The following is a 21,221-nucleotide window of genomic DNA, read 5'->3' as shown; positions in this document are numbered from 1 at the left end:
ATACTTTAACAACCCACTGACATCAATGGACAGATCAGGAAGTCAGGAAAAATAATAAGGCAAAAGAGGTCCTACATGACACAATAGAATGGTTGAAGTTAATTGATATCTGCAGAACGCTACATATATATATATATATATATATATATATATATATATATACCTTCTTTTCAAGTGCATATGGAATACTCTGTAGGATAAACCATATACTAGGTCAAAAAACAAGCCTCAACAAATTGAAGGGGACGGAAGTTATTTTAAGCATCTTCTCATTCCACAATGGTGTGAAACTAGAAATCACCCAGACAGAAAAATGTGAAAACAATAATCGTACAGAGGGACTTCCCTGGTGACACAGTGGTTAAGAATCTGCCTGACAATGCAGGGGAAGTGGGTTTGATCCCTGGTCTGGGAAGATCCCACATGCCACAAAACAACTAAGCTCATGCACCACAATTACTGAGCCTCCACTCTAGAGCCCATGAGCCACAACTACTGAGCCTGTGTACAACAACTACTGAAGCCCACATGCCTAGAGCCTGTGCTCCAGAACAAGAGAAGCCACTGCAATGAGAAGCTCGTGCACCACAATGAAGAGTAGCCCCCGCTCAACCCTACTAGAGAAAGCCAACAAAGAAATGAAGGAACGAAGACCCAACACAGCCAAAATTTAAAAAAAATTAAAAATAATTGTATAGAGACCAAGCTACATGCTACAAAAAAAAAAAACAAAAAACAAAAACCATTGCGTCAATGATGAAATCAAAGAAAATATCAGAAAATACCTCAAGACAAAGAAAAATGAAAATACAACCTTGCAAAACTTATGGGATGTGGCAAAAGTAGTTCTATGATGGAATTTCATAATGATATATGTATTCCTCATGAGAAAAAACAAACAAATAAAAAACTCAAATAAACATCCTAAACTATCACCTAAAAGAATTAGAAAAAAGAACAAACAAAACTCAAAGTCAGCAGAAGGAAGGAAATAATAAAGATCAGAGAGTAAATAAGCTAGAGATAAAAATATCAAATAAAATAAAGAGCTGCTGTTTTGAGGGCTTCCCTGGTGGCACAGTGGTTGAGAGTCCACCTGCCGATACAGGGGACATGGGTTTATGCCCCAGTCCAGGAAGATCCAACATGCCGCTGAGTGGCTGGACCCATGAGCCATGGCCACTGTGCCTGTGCATCTGGAGCCTGTGCTCCGCAACGGGAGAGGCCACAACACGAGAGGCCTGCATAAAGCAAAAAAACAAAAAACAAAAACAAAAACAAAAACCCAAAGAGCTGCTGTTTTGTAAAGATATAAAAAATGGAAAAACTTATAGCCAGGCTCACCAAGAAGAATAAAGAGAGGACCCAAATAAACAAAATAAGAATAAAAGAGGAGAAATAACAATTGATACCACAGAAATACAAAAAAAAAATAAGAGAATACTATGAACATTTATATGCCAACTAATTGGATAATGTGGAAGAAATGGATAAGATTCTAGAAACAAAAAGCCTGCTAAAACTGAGCCAAGAAGAAAGAGATAATTTGAACAGACCAATCATGAGAAGATAAATAGAACCTGTAATTTAAAGAAAAAAAAAAAACTCCCTGCAAACAAAATTCTACCTAAAGGTAAAGGTAGAACTACCATATGATCCAGCAATTCCACTCCTGGGCCTATATCCAGAAAAAACCCAAACACTAATTCTTAAAGATACATGAACCCCAATGTTCATAGCAGCACTATTTACCATAAACAAGACATAGAAACAGCCCAAGTGCCCATCAACTGGGCACAACTACTGAGCCCATGTGCCACAACTACTGAAGCCTGTGCACCTAGAACCTGCACCCCACAAGAGAAGCCACCACAAGGAGGAGCTGCACACCACAACAAAGAGTAGCCCCAACTTGCCACAACTAGAGAAAGCCTATGCACAGCAAAAAAGACCCAATGCAGACAAAAATAAATAAATAAAATTAAGTCTTTAAAAAAATATCGAATCAATATGTTGCAAGCCTTAAACTAATATAACATTGTAATTTAACTATACTTCAATTAAAAAGCCATTTTGATGGCAATAATGCTTTTTTTTTTTCTTTCAGTACGCAGGCCTTTCACTGTTGTGGCCTCTCTCGTCGCGGAGCACAGGCTCTGGACATGCAGGCTCAGTGACCATGGCTCACGGGCCTAGCCGCTCCATGACATGTGGGATCTTCCTGGATCGGGGCACGAGCCCATGTCCCCTGTATCGGCAGGCGGACTCTCAACCACTGCGCCACCAGGGAAGCCCCAGCAATAATGCATTTTTAAATAGAAATAACATCAAGTCAACAGTAACAGAGAAAGGTAGAAAAGCTACTTTTTTAAGTGGTCAGTCTGTAAAAATTACCTGAGTCATATGTTGCATAAATGCATACTGTTAATATTTGGGTATATGTTAGTATGTATACACAATATTATCTCAAATGTAATATAATTATCAATTTAAATAGGAAAAAACATCCTGGGCACTAGTGAATGGCAGCATGTTTTTTTGGTGTTGTGGTTTTTCTTTCAGTTTCATGAGATAATTTTTCAGTATTGAAGTTACTGATATGTATACAAATTACTTCATGGAATTAGAGTCATGTTATTTTTTGCTTGAACCTAAATATAGCATGAGAAATTGGGAAGGAATTAATATCTGTACTAAATTAAGAAAAAACTTTTTGTACTCTGTGATGAGTTTAAAAGGGACAAAGGTCAATTCAAAAACTGAAATTTCTTATGGGATAGAATAAATTTTTGAAGTGGGGTATGGAATATATATTCCTGGAAATAATGCAGTATTCTGAATTTTTCTTAAGAAGAGAGAAAATTTCCTTATGATTTGGATTTTCTAAAAGATAATGCAGGCCCCATGTATTGGCTGATAAGTGTAGAAGAAAAACAAATTTAATCTTGTGTTGGTTCTGTCCATGCACTACAGTGGGCTTTTGAGATGTTGGACACTACTAATGATTGATCACTATAAGTTAATTTGCACATTCAAGAATTTTGTATAAATAAAATTATATTGAATATATTCTTTTTTCCTGGCTTCTTTCGTTGTAATGATTTTGAGATTCATCCATGTTACTGCATGTTTATTTCTTAACATGATGGAAAAAATTATAATGAAATAAACTCAAGTCAGAGGAAATAATAAAAATGAGTAAAATTTAAAGCATAAAAAATATAATTTAAAAATTATCTTATTAAATGAGTTTATTATGAAATGTAAACATAATTCAATAATAGGGAATCCATTAGTGTAATCCAACATGTAGTAGAGGTAAGAATTTAAAAAAAAATTCTTAAAACTCAAGATCTCTACATATAAGCCTATAAGACAGACAGATCACTCCTTGCTTGAGGATGGGGATGGAGGAAGGAAGAGATTACAAAGAGGTACAAGAAAACACTTGACTGTGGTAGAAATGTTTGTTATACTAAATTTAGTGATGGTTTCATAGGTATATACATATGTCAAAACAGATCAAATTGTGCACATTAATATGTAAAGCTCAGTGTCCTTCAATTATCCTCTAATAATGTCAAAACAAATAAATGCAAATATATATGTGTGTATGTGTGTGTGTGTGTCTGTGTGTGTGTGTGTGTGTGTGTATGACTCTCCACTAGTCCTTAAGGTGATGTTTTGTCAGTCAGTAACATTATAAAGCTCATTCCCTGGTAACTTTTTCAATAAGTGATCATAGGAACAAAATTTTGATATCTTTAAATTTTGTAATTGTTAATACCATTATACTTGAAGATAAATTTAGGTAGATATAAAACCCGTGGATTACATTTTTTTCTAAGTATCCATGATTTTACCTCACTGTTTTCTGACATAAAGTATTGCTATCATAAAGATAACACTATCCTGAGTTTTTTTTCCTTTATTAGTGACTTGGTCTTTTGGATTATATGCCCAAAGTAATTTTTTTCTTTTCTTTTTTAAAAAGATAGGTGACATGTAATATTATGTTAGTTTCAGGTGGACTACATAGTGATTTGACATATGCATATATTATGGAATGATTACCATAAGTCTAATAACCATCTGCCCCCTTGTAATGTTATTACAATCTTAGTGATCATATTTCTTATGCTGTATACTAACACCCAGTGGCTTACTTTTTTTTTTTTATATATAATTGGAGGTTTGTACCTCTTAATCCCCTTCACCTATTTTGCTCCCTCACCCCATGCACTTCTAGCAACCATAGCTTTCTCTCTGTATCATAGTCTGTTTTTGTTTTTGTTTTTTTAGATTCCATATGTAAGGGAGATAATACAGTATATGTCTTCCTCTGACTTAATTCCCTTAGCATAATACCCTCTAGATCCATCCATGTTCCTCAAATGGTAAGATTTCATTTTGGACACTGAGACTGCTTCCATATTTGGCTATTGTAAATAATGCTGCAATGAACATTGGAGTGCCTATGTCTTTTTGAATTCTTGTTTTGTTTTCTTTGTGTAAATATCCAGAATTGAAACCGCTGGATAATATTGCAGTTCTATCTTAATTTTTTGAGAAACCTCCATACTGCACCAATTTACATTCCCACTAATACTGTAAAAGTGTTCCCTTTTCTCCGCATCCCTGCCAACACTTGCTATTTCTTATCTTTTTAATAAAAGCCATGGTGATAAGTGAGATCTCATAATGGTTTTTATTTGCATTTCCCTGTGATTAGTGATAATGAGCATCTTTTCATATGTCTGTTGGCCATCTGCATGTCTTCTTTGGAAAAATGATTATTCATGTCTTCTGCCCATTTTTTAAAACATCTTTATTGAAGTATAATTGCTTTACATTGTTGTGTTAGTTGCTGCTGCATAACAAAGTGAATCAGCTATACATATATCCCCATATCCCCTCCCTCTTTTTGTTCCCTTCCACTCTCCCTATCCCACCCCTCTACATGGTCACAAAGCAGCAAGCTGATCTCCCTGTGCTATGCCCATTTTTAAATCAGGTTGTTTGGTTTTAGATGTTGAGTTGCATGAGTTGTTTGTGTATTTTGGATATTAACTCCTTGTCAGATATATTGTTTGCAAATATCTTCTCATATTCAGTAGGCTGCATTTTCTTTTTTTGGATAGTGTCACTGGCTGGGCAAAAGATTTTAGTTTGATATAGTCCCATTTGCTTGTTTTTGCTTTTGTTTCCCTTGTCTGAGGAGACTGATCTAAAAATATTTGCTGAGAATAATGTAAAAGAGTGTATTCTCTATGTTTTCTTCTAGGAGTTTTGTGGTTTTAGGTCTTATATTTAGGTCCTCAATTCCTTAATTTTTAATATATGTTGTGTGAGAAAGTAGTCTGCTATGATTCCTTTGCAAGTAGCTGTCCAGTTTTCCCCCACAGAATTTATTGAAGTGGCTTTTTCCCCATTGAATATTCTTGACTCCTATGTCATAGATTAATTAACCATTAATTAATTATTTCTGGGCACTCTATTCTGTTCCACTGACCTGTGTGTCTGCTTCTGTGCAAGTACATACTATTTTGAGTACTCTAGCTTTGTAGTATAGTTTGAAATCAGAGAGCCTGATACCTCCAGCTTTGTTCTTTCTTTAGATTGCTTTGGATAGTTGCATTATTTTGTGACACCATACAAATTTTAGAATTATTTGTCCTAGCTCTGTGAAAAATGTCTTTGATAATTTGATAAGGATTGCACCAAATCTGTAGATTGCTTTGGGTAGTATTGTCATTTTTAACAATATTATTTATCCCAATCCATGAACACAATTTACCTTTCCTCTTACTTTTGTTGTCTTTAATTTCTTTCATCAACATATTATAGTTTTCAGAGTACAATTCTTTTATATCTTCAATTAAAGTTATTCCTAGGTATTTTATTCTTTTTGATGCAGTTGGAGATGGGATTGTTTTCTTAATTTCTCTTTCTGATAATTAGTTATAGTGTATAGCTACACGACAGATATTGTATATCAATTTTGTATCCTACAACTTTATCAAATTCATTTATTAGTTTTCAGATTTTGTTGGTAGTGTCTTTTAGAATTTTCTGTGTACAGTATCGTGTCATCTGAAAATAGTGACAATTTTACTTCTTCCTTTCCAACTTGGATTTCTTTTATTTATGTATCTTACCTGATTGCTGTGTCTAGGACTTCCAATACAATGTTGAAAAAAGTGGGGGCTAGGACTTCCAAATATGTTGAAGAAAAGTGGAGAGTGTGGACATTCTTGTCTTGTTCCTGATCTGAGAGGAAATGCTCTCAGCTTTTTACCATTGAGTATGATGTTAGCTGTTGATTTGTCATATATTGCCTGCATTATGTTGAGTTACATGTTTTCTATACCCACTCTGTTGAGAATTTTTATCATAAATGATGTTGAATTTTGTCCAAAGCAGTTTCTACATCTATTAAGATAATCATATGGTTTTTATTCTTAATTTTTTAATTTGGTATATCACATTGATTGATTTGTGGACATGAACCATTCTTCCACCACTGAAATAAATCCCACTTGATCATGCTGTATGAGCTTTTTACTGTATTGTTATTTTAGTGTGCTAATGTTTTGTGAGGGTTTTGCATCTATGTGCATCAGAGGTATTGGTCTTCAGTTTTTTATTGTGTCTGTTTATGGGTTTGGTATCAGGGTAATGCTAGCCTCATAGAATGAGTTTAAAAGTGTTCTTTCCGTCTTCAAATTTTTGTAATAATTTGGGAAGGATAGGTGTTAAAAAATGTTTGGTAGAATTCACCTGTGAAATCATCTGTTCCTGGACTTTTTGTTGGGAGTTTTGTCATAACTGATTTAATTTTATTAGTAGTAATAAATGTGTTCATATTTTCTATTTCTTTCTGATTCCGTTTTTGGAGATTGAACTTTTCTAGTAATGTATCTATTTCCTCTAGGTTGTCTATTTTAATAGCACAAATTGTTCATAATAATCTCACATGATCCATTATATTTCTGTAGTTTGGTTGCAACGTCTCCTCTTCAATTTCTGATTTTATTTAATTAGACCCCTCTTTATTTTCTTGATGAGTCTGTCTAAAACTTTGTCAACTTTATCCATATTTTCAAAGAATCAACTGTTATTTCCATTGAACTTTTCTATTGTCTTTCTTTAGTCTCTAGTTATTTCCACTCTGATTTTTATAATTTCTTTCTTTCTACTAATTTTGTGTTTTGTCTGTCCTTTCTCTAAATACAAAACTAAGATAAACATACAATCAGAAACAAATTGATTCAGAAAGCAAACCCTAATTCTACAGCTGCGCCCAAAGTCCACTGCTTCAATTTTGGGATTATTCATTGTCTATTCAGGTATTCCACAGATGCAGGGTACATCAAGTTGATTGTGGAGATTTAACTCTCTGTTCCTGAGGGTGCACAGAGAAATTTCTCTTTCTCTTCTTTTTCGCACAACTCCTGGGGTTCAGCTTTCGGTTTGGTCCCACATCTGCATGTAGGTCGCCCGCTGGTGTCTGTTGTTCACCCCGACCTGAGGGGGTTAAAGGAGCAGCTGATTAGGGGGATCTGTCTCCCTCAGGCCAGGTGGAGGGAGGGTTATGGAATGTGGGGCTAGCCTGAGGTGGCAGAGGCCGGCGTGATGTTGCAACAGCCTGAGGTGTGCTGTGTGTTCCTCTGGGGAACTTGTCCCTGGATCACGGGACCCTGGTAGTGGTGGGCTGCACAGGCTCCCAGGAGGGGTGGTGTGGGTAGTGACCTGTGCTTGCACACAGGCTTCTTGGTAGCTGTAGCAGCAGCCTTTACATTTCATGCCTGTCTCTGATATCCGTGCTGATAGCTGTGGCTTGCACCCATCTCTGGAGCTGGTTTAGGCAGTGTTCTAAATCCCCTCTCCTCGTGCACCCTGAAACAATGGTCTCTTGCTTCTTAGGCAGTTCCAGACATTTTCCCGGACTCCCACCTGGCTAGTTGTGGTGCACTAGCCCCCTTCAGACTGTGTTCATGCAGCCAACCCCAGTCCTCTCTCTGGGATCTGACCTCCGAAGCCTAAGCCTCAGCTCTCAGCCCCCAACTCCACAGCGTGTGAGTAGACAAGCGTCTCAGGCTGGTGAATGCTGGTTGGCAGGGATCCTCTGTGCGGGACTCTCTCGGCTTTGCCCTCTGCACCCCTGTTGCTGCTCTCTCCTCCATGGCTCTGAAGCTTCCCCCCACCCACCCCCTGTTTCCACAAGTGAAGGGGCTTCTTAGTGTGTGGAAACTTTTCTTCCTTCACAGCTACCTCCCAGAGGTGCAGATCCCGTCCCTATTCTTTTGTCTCTGTTTTTTCTTTTTTCTTTTGCCCTACCCAAGTACGTGGGGAATTTCTTGCCTTTTGGGAAGTCTGAGGTCTTCTGCCAGTGTTTAGTTGGTGTTCTGTAGGAGTTGTTCTACATGTAGATGTATTTTTTTGATGTATTTGTGGGGAGGAAGGTGATCTCCACATCTTACTCCTCTGCCATCTTGAAGGTCTGCTGTAGATATATTCTTGATGTACTTGTGGGGACAGGTGAACTCCAGGTCCTCTTATTCCACCATCTTAACCCTATTCATTCATCTGTTGATGGACATTTAGGTTGCTTCCATTTCTTCCCAATTGCTTTGAACATTGGCGTGCATGTATATTTTCACATTATTGTGGGCTTTTTTTTCACATATATACCCAGGATGGAATTCCTGGGTCATATGTTAGGTTTATTTTTAGTTTTTCAAGAAAACTCCATAATGTTTCCACAATGGCTGCACCAATTTAATTCACACCAACAGTGTGAGTGAGGGTTCCCTTTTCTCCGCATCCTAGCCAACAGCTGTTGTTTGTGTTATTGTTGATGTTAGCCATTCTGACTGGTGTGAGGTGATATCTCATTGTGTTTTTTATTTGCATTTCCTTCATAATTACTGATGTTGAGCATCTTTTCATGTGATTGTTAACCATCTGCATTTCCTCTTTGGAGAAATGTCTATTCAGTTCTTCTGCCCATTTTTCAATCAGGTTTTTCCTTTGTTTATTTTTTTTGACACTGAGCTGTATGAGTTCTTTATATATATTTGATATTAACCCCTTATCAGTCATATCATTTGTAAATATTTTCTCCCATTCATTAAGTTGTCTTTTCATTTTATTGATTGTTTCCTTTGCTGTGCAAAAGCTTTTAAGTTTAATTAGGTCCCATTTGCTAATTTTTCTTTTATTGACTTGATTATAGCAGATAACTCCAAAGAAATATTGCCATGATTTATGTCAAAGAATGTTCTGCCTAGTTTTCCTGTAGGAGTATTATGTTATCTGAGCTTACATTTATGTCTTTAATGCTTTTTGAGTTTATTTTTGTTTATGGTGTTAGAGAACAATATAATTTCATTCTTTTACACTTAACTGTCCAGTTTTCCCAGCACCACTTCTTGAAACACTGTCTTTTCTCCATTGTATACACTTGCCTTATTTATCATAGATGAATTTACCATAAAAGTGTGGTTTGGGCTTCCCTGGTGGCACAGTGGTTGAGAGTCTGCCGCTGATGGACTCGTGCCCCGGTCTGGGAGGATCCCATATGCTGCGTAGCAGCTGGGCCCGTGAGTCACGGCCACTGAGCCTACGCGTCCGGAGCCTGTGCTCCTCAATGCGAGAGACCACAACAGTGAGAGGTCCATGTACGGCGAAAAAAAAAAAAAAAAAGTGTGGTTTATTTCTGGGATGTCTATTCTCTTCTATTAATCTATGTGTCCATTTTAGTGCGAGTGCTATATGTTTTGATTACTATGTGTTTTAGTATAGTCTCAGGTCAGGGAGTGTGACTCCTCCAGCTCTTCTTTTTTCTCAAGGTTGCTTTGGCCATTCTGTTTTTTGTTGTTTTGATGCCATACAAATTTAAAATTTATTTTTTCTTATTCTGTGAAAAATATCATTGGTATTTTGAAAAGGATTGCACTGAATCTGTAGATTCCCTTATTTAGTATGGTAGTATGGTCATTTTAACAATATTAATTCTTCCAATCAAGAGCACAGTATATCATTCCATATGTTTGTATCATCTTCAATTTCTTTCAACAGTATCTTATATTTTTCTGAGTACAGATTTTTTAACTCCTTCAGAAAGTTTATTCGTAGGTATCTTATTCTCCTTGATGTGATGGTAAAATGATATTATTTCCTTAATTTCCCTTTCTGATCTTCTGTTGTTAGGGTATAGAAATGCAACAGGTTATTGTGTATTAATTTTGTATCCTGCAACTTTACTGAATTCAATGATGAGCTCTAGTAGTTTTCTTGTAACATCTTTAAGATTTTCTATGTAGAGTGTCATGTCATCTGCGAACAGTGACAATTTTACTTATTCTTTTCCAATTTGGATTCTTATTATTTCTTTTTCTTTTCTAATTGTTATGGCTAGCACTTCCAAAACTATGTTGAATAAAAGTGGCAAGAGTGGGCATCCTTGTTTTGCTCCTGATATTAGGAAAAATTGTTTCAGCTTTTCACTGCTGAATTAACTGTGGACATGTCATATATGACTTTTATTATGTTGAGTTTTGGTCCTTGCATGCCCACTCTGGAGAGTTTTTATCATAAATTGATGTTGAACTTTATGAAAGGCTTTTCCTGCATCTATTAATATGATTGTATGATTTTTATTCTTCAATTTTTTAATGTGGTGTATCACACTGATTGATTTGTGGATATTGAAGAATCCTTGCATCCCTGGGATAAATCCCAGTTCATCTTGGTGTATGATCCTTTTAATATATTATTGGATTCTGTTTACTAGTTATTTTGTTGAGGATTTTTGCATCTATGTTCATCAGTGATATTGGCCTGTAATTTTCTTTTTTTGTGATATGCTCATCTGGTTTTGATATCAGGGTGATCCTGCCCCATAGAATGAGTTTGGACATGTTCCTTCCTCTGAAATATTTTGGAGTAGTTTTTGAAACATAGATATTACCTCTTCTCTAAGGGCTTGGTAGAATTCACCTGTGAAGCCATGTGGTCCTGAACTTTTGATTGTTGGGAGTTTTTAAATTGCTGATTCAATCTAAGTACTGGTAATTGGTCTGTTCATATTTTCTATTTCTTCCTTGTTCAGTCTTGAGAGATTGTACCTTTCTAAGAATTTGTCCATTCCTTCTAGGTTGACCCTTTCATTGGCATATATTTGTTCATAGTACTCTGTTATGAGCCTTTGTATTTCTGTCTTATCAGTTGTAACTTTTTCTTTTCCATTTCTTGTTTTATTGATGTGTGGCCTCTCCCTTTTTTTCTTGGTGAGTTTAGGTATAGGTTTATCAATTACGTTTATCTTTTCAAAGAACCATGTTGTAGTTTCATTGATATTTTCTATTGTTTTCTTTGTCTCTATTTCATTTATTTCTGCAAGATATTTATTATTTCTTTCCTTGTACTCACTTTGGGTTTTGTTTGTTCTTCTTTCTCTAGTTGCTTTATGTATAAGGTTAAGTTGTTTATTTGAGATTTTTCTTGTTTTCTGAGTTAAGTTTGTATTGCTATAAACTTCCCTCTTTGAACTGCTTTTCCTGTGTTCCATAGGTTTTGGATAATCATATTTTCAATGTCATCTGTCTCTAGGTAATTTTTGATTTCCTCTTTTATTTCTTTGGTAATCCATTTGTTGTTTAGTAGCCTATTATTTAGCCTCCACATGTTGTGTTTTTTGCAATTTTTTTCATGTAGTCTATTTCTAGTCTTATAGTGTTGTGGCCAGAAAAGACATTTGATATGATTTCAAATTTCATGAATTTACCAAGGCTTGTTTTGTGGCCCATTGTGTGATCCATCCTGGTAACCATTCCATGTGCACTGGAAAACAATGTGTTTTCTGCTGCCCCTTTGAGACGCTCGAGCATGTCACAAGCTCTGCATTCACTGTCCTCAGAGAGAACTGGCTTCAGCTGCTGCTACAAGACTTATGAGCTCCATCCCAGGAGCACACAAGGACCGCCACACCTGCACAGCCTGTATCAAGGGAATACGGTCAATCCCATGCTGAGAAAAGAGGCAGCAAGCATCCCAACTAAAAGCAGGCCCCTGATTCTGGACAAGATGGAAGAGTACAAGGACTTGAGCTCCCCTCTGCACTTGAAAACAGCAATATCACAACTAACAGCTGAACAAATATTGACAGAAAAGACTGGAACCTACTGAAAAAGAATTATATTCAAAGATAAAGAAGACATCACAACGAGATTATAGGAGGAATATTTTCAAGACATAATCAAGCCCTATACCGTCCATGTGGGCAACCCACACACTGGAAAATGATTATATCAGAGAGGTTATCTCACAAGGGTGAGAGTTCTGAGTTCCACGCCAGGCTTCCCAGCCTGAGGGTCTGGCCTTTAGAAGAGGAACCCCATAGAGAGTTTGGCTTTGAAGGTCAGCAAGGCTTGAGTATAAATTTTACAAACAGCTCATGTGGCTCAAAATTTAAAAAATAAACCCAATCAAAAACTGGACAAAAGATCTAATAGACATTTCTCCAAAGAAGACATACAGATGACCAAAGAGCTCATGAAAATATGCTCAACATCACTAATTATTAGAGAAATGCAAATCAAACTACAATGAGGTATCACCTCACACTAGTCAGAATGGCCAACATCCAAAAGTCTACAAAAAATAATTGCTGGAGATGGTGTGGAGAAAAGTGAACCCTCCTACACTCTTGTTGGGAATGTAAATTGGTACAACCACTATGGAGAACAGTATGGAGCTTCCTTAAAAAAACTAAAAATAGAATTAATATATGATCCAGCAATCCCACTCCTGGGAATATATCTGAAGAAAACCATAATTCAAACAGCTTATATGCATTGCTCATTGCAGCACTATTTACAACAGCCAGGTCATGGAAGCAACTTGAATGTCCATCGACAGATGAATTGATAAAGAAGATGTGGTACATATATACAATGAAATATTACTCAGCCTTTAAAAAAATGAAATAATGCCTTTTGCAGCAACATGGATGAACTTAGAGATTGTCATACTAAGTGAAGTCAGAGAAAGACAAATATATGATATCACTCATATGTGGAATCTAATTTTCAAAAATGGTATAAGTGTACTAGTTTACAAAACAGAAACAGATGCACAGATTTTGAAACAAACTTATGGTTACCATGGGGAAAAGTGGGGGGGGAGGGATACATTAGGAGCTTAGGATTAACATACACTACTATATATAAAATAAACAAGGATCTACTCTATAGCACAGAGAATTTGATTCAATATTCTGTGATAACCTATATTAGAAAAGAATCAATATATGTATATGTGTAACTGAATCACTGCGGTGTACACCAGAAACTAACACAAGATTGTAAATAAACTATACTCCAATAAAATTTTAAAAATAAAATAAAATAAAAAGGAAACAATGTGTTTCCTGCTGCTTTTGGATGGAATGCTCTAGATGTATCAATTTAGTACATCTGGTCTAATGTTACATTTAAGGCCAGTGTTTTCTTATTGAATTTTTGTGTGGATTATATATCCATTGATGTAAGTGGGCTGTTAAAGTCCCCTGGTATTATTGTGTTACTGTTGATTTCTTCTGTTATGTCCATTCATATTTGCCTTATATGCTTAGGTGTGCCTACATTGGGTACATATATATTTATAACTGTTATATCTTTTTCTTGGATTAATCCCCTGGTCATTACGTAGTGCCCTTCTTTATCATTTGTAAGAGTCTTTATTTTAAAGTCTATTTTGTCTGATATAAATATTGCTACTTCAGCTTTCTTTTGATTTCTATTTGCATGGAGCACTTTTTTCCCATTCCTTCACTTTCATGAGTGGGTGTGGAGAAAAAGGAACTCTCCTACACCTCTGATCTATTTAGATCTTCTGCCCATTTTGTGTTGTTTTGGTTGGAGTATTTAGTCCATTTGCATTTAAAGTAATTATCAATATGTATGTTCTTTTTGCCATTTTGTTAATTTGTTTTTTGTTGTTTTTGTAGGACTTTTTTGCTCTCTTCTTCTTTTGTTCTCTTCTCTTTGGATTTGATGACTATCATTAGTGTTATGTTTGGATTGATTTTTCTTTTTTCTGCATATATTTTTGGTTTGTGGTTCCATGAGGTTTATACATAGCTGTCTATATATATATATATGTGTGTGTGTGTGTGTGTGTGTGTGTGTATATATATATATATATATATATATGTCACTTAATAGCTAATGCATTCTAAAAATCCTGCATTTGTGAATAGCCATCATTAAAAAGTCTATAAATAGACTTTTTATAGGGAGAAAAGTGTGGAGAAAAGGGAACCCTCCTACACTGTTCGTGGGAATGTAAGTTGGTACAGCCACTATGGAAAACAGTATGGAAGTTCCTCAGTAAATGAAAAATAGAATTACCACATGATCCAGCAATCCCACTCCTGGGCATATACCCAGGCAAAACTATAATTCCAAAAGATACATACACCCCTATGTTCATAGCAGCACTATTCACAATAGCCAAAACATGGAAACAAGTTAAATGTTCATTGACAGATGAATGGATAAAGAAGACATGGTACATATATACAATGGAATACTACTCAGCCATAAAAAAGAACAAAATAATGCCGTTTGCAGCAACATGGATGCAACAAGAGATTATCATACTAAGTGAAGTAAGTCAGACAAAGACATACACCATATGATATCACTTATTTGTGTAATCTAAAATATGGCACAAATGAACCTATCTACAAAAGAGAAATAGACTCACAGACATAGAATTGTGGCTGCCAAGTGGGGGTGGATGGAGGGATGGAATGGGAGTTTGGGATTGGTAGATGCAAAGTATTACCTTTAAAATTGATTAAAAAAGGTCCTACTGTGTAGCACAAGGAACTATATCCAATTTCCAGGGATAAACCATAATGGGAAGAATACTAAAAAGAGAATGTATATATGTGTATAACTGAGTCACTTTGCTGTACAGTAGAGATTGGCACAACATTGTAAATCAACTCTACTTCAAAAAAATTTTTTCTAAATCCTGCATTTTGTATTCTTCTCTCCTCATGATTAATGTTTTTCATATTTTATTTTACATCTAATTTTTCTGTGTATCACTTAATTGTCTATTGTAGATACAGATGATTTTACTACCTCTGTCTTTAAACTTCCTATTAGCTTTGTGTGTGTATTATTTCCTACCTTTATTTTTTGTTTGCCTTTACCAGGGAGATTTTCATATCCTAATTCTCTTATTTCTACTTGCATCCTTTTATTTTTTGCCTGGAGAAATTCCTTTAACATTTGCTCTTATGCTGGTTTGATGGTGCTGAACTCTTTTAGATTTTGCTTGTCTGTAAAGCTTTTGATCTCCCATCAAATCTGAACAAGAGGCTTGTTTGGCAAAGTATTCTTGGTTGTATGTTTTTCCTTTTCATCACTTTAAGTATATCATGCAATTCCCTTCTGTCCTGCAGAGTTTCTGTTGAAGTATCAACTGATAATTTTATGGGACTTCCCTTGTATGTTGTTTATTACTTTTCCCTTGATGCTTTTAATATTCTTTCTTTATTTTTAATTTTTGTCATTTTAATTATTATGTGTCTCGGTGTGTCCTTCTTTGCATTAATACTTCATGGGACTCTCTGTGCTTCCTGGACTTGAATGTCTGTTTCTTTTCCCAGGTTAGGAAACTTTTCAACTATTATGTTCTCAAATATGTTCTCAACTTCTTTCTCTCTCTCCTCTCCTTCTCCAACTACTATAATATGAGTATTAGTGTGCTTGATATTGCCCCAGAGGTCTCTTAAACTGTCCTCATTTCTTTTCATTCTTCTTTTCTTTTTTCCATTCAAGGGAAGTGATTTCCACTACTCTGTCTTCAGCTCAGTGATCTATCCCTCTGTATTATTTAGCTTATTGTTGATTCCTTCCTATGTTCTTTTTTTTTTTTTTCCAATTTCAAGTATAGTATTCTATCTCTGTTTGGTTGTTTTTTATATTTTCTAACTCTGTTAAAAACTTCTAACTTCTCGCTGTGTACATACATTCTTCTCCCAAGTTCTTTTGTCATTTTTACAATCATTACTCTGTACTCTTTATTGTGTAGATTGCCTATCTCCACTTGCTGTGGTTCTTTTTCTGGAGTTTTATTTGTTTCTTCATCTAGAACATGGTACTCTGCTCCCTCATATTATATAAGTTGCTAATTGTATTTTAATGTATGTAGTAGGTTAGTTACATTTCTTAACCTTGGAAAAGTGGTCTTCTGTAGATGTCCTATGTGTCCCAGCAGTGCACTCCCCTCTTATCACCCAAGCTATATGCTCTAGGAATTCCCCTTAAGAGGGCTGCAAGGATACTTCAGTTGTGGTGGGCTGAGTATGTGGGTTGTCTGGTAGGCTTCTTTGGTCCCTAACCCAATTGGTTGCCAGGTCCTTCTTTGTGCAGATGCTGCTGGCTTTTGGTTGGCATGGCCTAGTCATGAGTTGGCTGGCTGCAGAACCCTAAGGGGCCCTGGGGCTAGCGCTGGTTCACTTGTGGGAGGAGTCAAGGTCCAGAAGACTCCAGGGCTCTTTCTTCCTCACTGTTGGGTGAAGCCAGGTTCTGGGGTTAGTGTGGGGCTACTGGTAGGCAGAGCCATATCCTGGGGTCTGGCCATAGGGCCCAGAGATCCCAGAACTTGTGTCAGATTGCTGGGGGGTGGCAGTTCTTGACAAAGTTGGGTATGGGTCCAGGGTAACCTGAAGTTGGTGTTGGCCAGCTAGTGGGTAGGCCCAGGCCCAGGTAGGGTCTGGCCTGATGTTGGTAGGCTGGATTGACAGGCTGCAGGATTGTGGTTTTCTTGCATCTGGTGTCTGGCCCCTGTTGTCTGTGGCTGGTCTAAGGGCTAGTGCACACTTCCTGGTGGGCAGGGCCAGTGCCTGCCCATTGATGGGTGGAAATGTGTCTTAGCCCTCTGTTGAGCAGGGCTCTGTCTAGAGGTGTGTCTAGAGATGGCTGTGGGCTCAGAAAGCTTTAGACAGCCTACCTGGTGATGGGTGGGGATGTGTTCCCACCCAGTTAGTTATTTGGCCTGAGGTGTCCCAGCATTTGTGTGTGAAGACTGTTGGGTGGGGTTAGGTTTTGGCACTAATGAGCTAGTGGGATGATCCCATGATTGCTGCTGCTAGCAGCAGTGTACACAAGGTAGAAAGCTCCCAAATATGGCTTCCACCAGTGTCTATGTCCTCAGGGTGAGCCCTAGCCAACACCCCCCACCTCTCTGGGGGTCTCTCCAAGATCAACAGGTAGGTCAGGCCCAGGATCCTATCAAAGTACTGCCTTTGCCCTGGGTGAGATTTTGTGTGTGCCCTTTAAGAGTGAAATCTCTATTTCCTCCAGTCCTTTGGGACTTCCAAAATTAAGCCCACTGTCCTTTAAGACCAAATTCTCTGGGAGCTCATTTTACTGGTGCAGGATCCCCAGGCTGGGGAGCCCCACATGTGCTTCAGAACTCTCACTGCTATGGGGGGAGCTCTACACTATAATTATTCTCTAGTTTGTGGGTCACTCACCCTGGGATATGGGAATTGATTGAGTCTTCCCCTCTTACCCATCTCTTTGTGCTTTCTTCCTTATGTCTTTAGTTGTAGAAGATTTTTTCTGGTAGGTTTTTGTCTTATTCATGGATGGTTGTTCTGCTGATAGTTGTGAATTTTGTGTTTGTGAGAGGAGGTAAGCTCAGAATCTTTTTACTCTACCAAGTTAGCCAATCTTGCATGTGCCCTTTTGTTGTGGTGAGGCCTGCTACTGTGGGTGCATTGGTAGGTGGTTCTATCCCCTGGCCTGGTTGACTGCAATGTCATGCCTCCTGCAGTTGCTGTGGGCCCACTGGAAGTTGGGTAGGCTTTCGGCATCATTGGCTGCATGGTGGGGAACAACTTTGTTGCCACCCTGCTGGTGGCCAGCCAGGTCCACACACGGCCAAGGGGGGCATGAGTCTGGTGCTGGCATGCTGGTGGAGAGGGCCAATTTCCTGCCTGGCTTTCTGTGTGGTCCTAGGTGACTCAGAGCTAGTGCTAGAAAGGCAGGGCCAGATCCTAACATAGTTGTTTGTGCAGCCCAGTGGCTCAGGTCCCTGCATGGTTGTCTGCATGGTTCAGGGTGGCCCAAGGATAGTAGCAGTCACTGGTAGGCAAGGCTGTGTTCCTACACTAGTAGGTGAGAGGGAAGATCCCAAAATGGTGCTTTCCAGCACCAGTGTTATTGTAGTTGAATGAGCTTCCCAAAATGGCTGCTGCCAATGTCTTTGCCACCAGGCATAGTCTCAGTTACCTTCTGCCTCTCTGGGAGGTTCTCCAAGATCAGCAAGTAGTCTGACCTAGGGTCTTTCCAAATTACTGCCTCAGCATTGGCACTCAGAGCATGTGAGATTTTGCATGCTCTCTTTAAGAGTTTAGTGTCTGTCTTCTATAGACCTCTAGCTATCTCAAATATAAGCCCTCTTGAGTTTCAAAGTCAGACATTCTGGGGGTTGTCTTCCTGGTGCAAGACCCCTAGGCTAAGGAGCACGATGTGGAACTTGGACTCCTTGCTCTTTGGGAAGGATGACTATGATTGTGATATTCCTCCCATTTGTAGGTCACCCAGGAGTGTGGGTCCTGACTATACCCCATCTCTGCTCTTCCCACCAGTTTCATTGTGGTTCCCTGTCTTTAGTTGAGGAAAATGTTTTCTACTAGGTCATTCTCATAGATAGTTGCTCTGTTTAAGTAGCTGTAATGTTGGTGTGTCCGTGGGAGGAGGTGATTTCAGGGTCTTCCTATTTCTCCATCTTGTCTTCTCTCCCTTTTTTATTTCTTATCTTTTAAAATCAAATAATTTTACTACAATATATCTCAATATTGGCCTTTCAGATTCATCTTCCCAGATATGTGGTGTGATTGTATAATATATGATTAAATTTGCTTTTATTATAGAAAATCTTCTCCAAAAATTAATTTTAGTGTTGAATTGAGAGAAGTGTCTTAACATTTATTATAACTGTTTCTGTCTAGTTGCTCCATTATGTTACCTTTCTTCTGAAGTACTGCCTGTAGTTCTGAATTTGAACAGAAGGTATCAGTATAAGATTAAGGTGCTCTGAGTTTCCCCAGTGGCCAAAGCTGTGTGATATTGGACCAAGCTATTAATATCTCTTGCCCTCAGTGTAAATAATCTTCTAGAGAGAGCAGTAATTCTCAACTGTACCTCTCATGAGAATCATGAGGGGGTGCCTGTTTAAAATACCAATTCTCAGGCTCTTAGACCTCCAGAAACTCCAAGTGTGAGACCTTGGAATAACTATTTTTAGTAAGTGGTCCTGGGTGATTTAGATAATCAGCAAAGTTTGGGAAAACACTGCCTTAGAGAAACAGAGCTACTGTTCAAAAGAATTTGCATTCAGGAGCATCAAATAAGCTAAGATGTTTACTTTGTTAAATAGATATTGTTTCTTCAGAGCAATTTTAGATTTACAGAATAATTGAGAAGTTAGTAAAAGATTTTCCATATATTCCTCACCTATTTTCCCAGTACCTTTTTATTAATATATTATTATGGTGCATTTGTTACAATTAATGAACCAATATTGACATATTATTATTAATTAAGTTCATAGTTTATTCAGATTCCCTTATTTTTTACCTAATGTGCTGATCCTATTTAAGGATACTTCCCTAGATACACTACATTTAGCAGTTATGTCTCCTTAGGCTGTTCTTGACCTGACAATTGCCCAAACTTTTCTTGTTTTTGATTACCTTGACAGTTTTGAGGAGTATTGATTAGGTATTGCGTAGAATGATCATCAATTAGGATTTGATGTTTTTTCTCATGATTATATTATGGGTTTGAGGGAGGAATATCACAGAGGTAATTCCACTTTCAACACATCGGATCATGGGTGAATACTATTAACATGATTTAGGACTGTTGGTATTAATCTTGATCAGCTAGATGAAGAAGGGTTTGCTAGGCTTCTTCATTATTAAGTCACTTTTTTCTTCCCCTTTTTATACTCTTTGGAAGGAAGTCACTCTGCACAGCCCACGCTAAAGAAGTGAGGAGTTGTGTTCCCCCACCTTGAGAGTAGAGTATCTGCTTGAATTATTTGGAATTTTGCCGTGTGACAGATATGTCTTTCCTCCACATTCATTCATTCATTTATTTAATCATTCATCAATTATTTGTTTATGTGTATGAGAATGAACTCATGGGTATTTGTTTTATACTCTAGGTTAAAATTAATTATTACTTTATTTTTTTTGTTGCTCAAATTGTTCCAGGTTTAGTCATTAGGAGCTCTTTCAGTTGGCTCCTTTGTCCCTCTGACATACATCAATCAATGTGGGATTTGTTTTTTTGATGATCACTCCCTTATTTTCTGGAATTATAAGATTCTCCAGGTTTGGCTTATATATTTCCTGTTTCAATCTTAGAATCAGATATTTCTTCAATGTTTCCTATCTCCCTTTATTGGAGAATGGTATTAGAAACCAAGATTTGGGCATTAGGTGTACTCATTGCTCTTGGAGTGTTGCTTGCTTTAGGCCCTCTCATTTCTCCTTTATACTTTTGGTTGAATTCTCTAGTGAAACCATCTGTCACTGGTGATTTTTTAAGGTTACTGATCCAGTTTCTTTAATAAACATAAGCCTATTCAGATTATCTATTTTTCTATTGTGAGTTTTGATACTTATCCATCTTTCAAAGATTTGTCCATTTTATCTGAGTTTTAAAATTTGTAGGCATAGAATTGTTGATAGTATTCCTTCTTATCCTTTTAATTTCTGTGGTAACAGTAGTGATGACCCCTCTTTCATTTCGGATAATGGTAATTTATGCCTTTTCTATTTTTCTTAGTTAGCCTGGCTAGTTGTTTATCAATTTTATTGATCTTCTCAAAGAATCAGCTTTTTGTTTTATTGATTTTAGCATATTGCTTTCCAGTTTTCAATTTTATTGGTTCCTGACCCAATTAGAATCCTTTCTTTTCTTCTACTTGTATTAGACTTAAATTGCTCTTCTTTCTCTAGCTTACTAAAGAAAGTTAGTAGACACTTATATTATTGATTTTAGATCGTTCTTTTCTAATATATGTACCTAATGCTATATAAATTTTTCTCAATGCATTGCTTTAATTGCATGCCACAGATTTTGATGTTGCATCTTTGTGTCCATTTTTAGGAAATT

This window comes from Orcinus orca, chromosome X (assembly GCF_937001465.1).
Source record: "Orcinus orca chromosome X, mOrcOrc1.1, whole genome shotgun sequence".
Classification (NCBI taxonomy): Eukaryota; Metazoa; Chordata; class Mammalia; order Artiodactyla; family Delphinidae; genus Orcinus; species Orcinus orca.
This window is presented reverse-complemented; position numbering follows the sequence as displayed.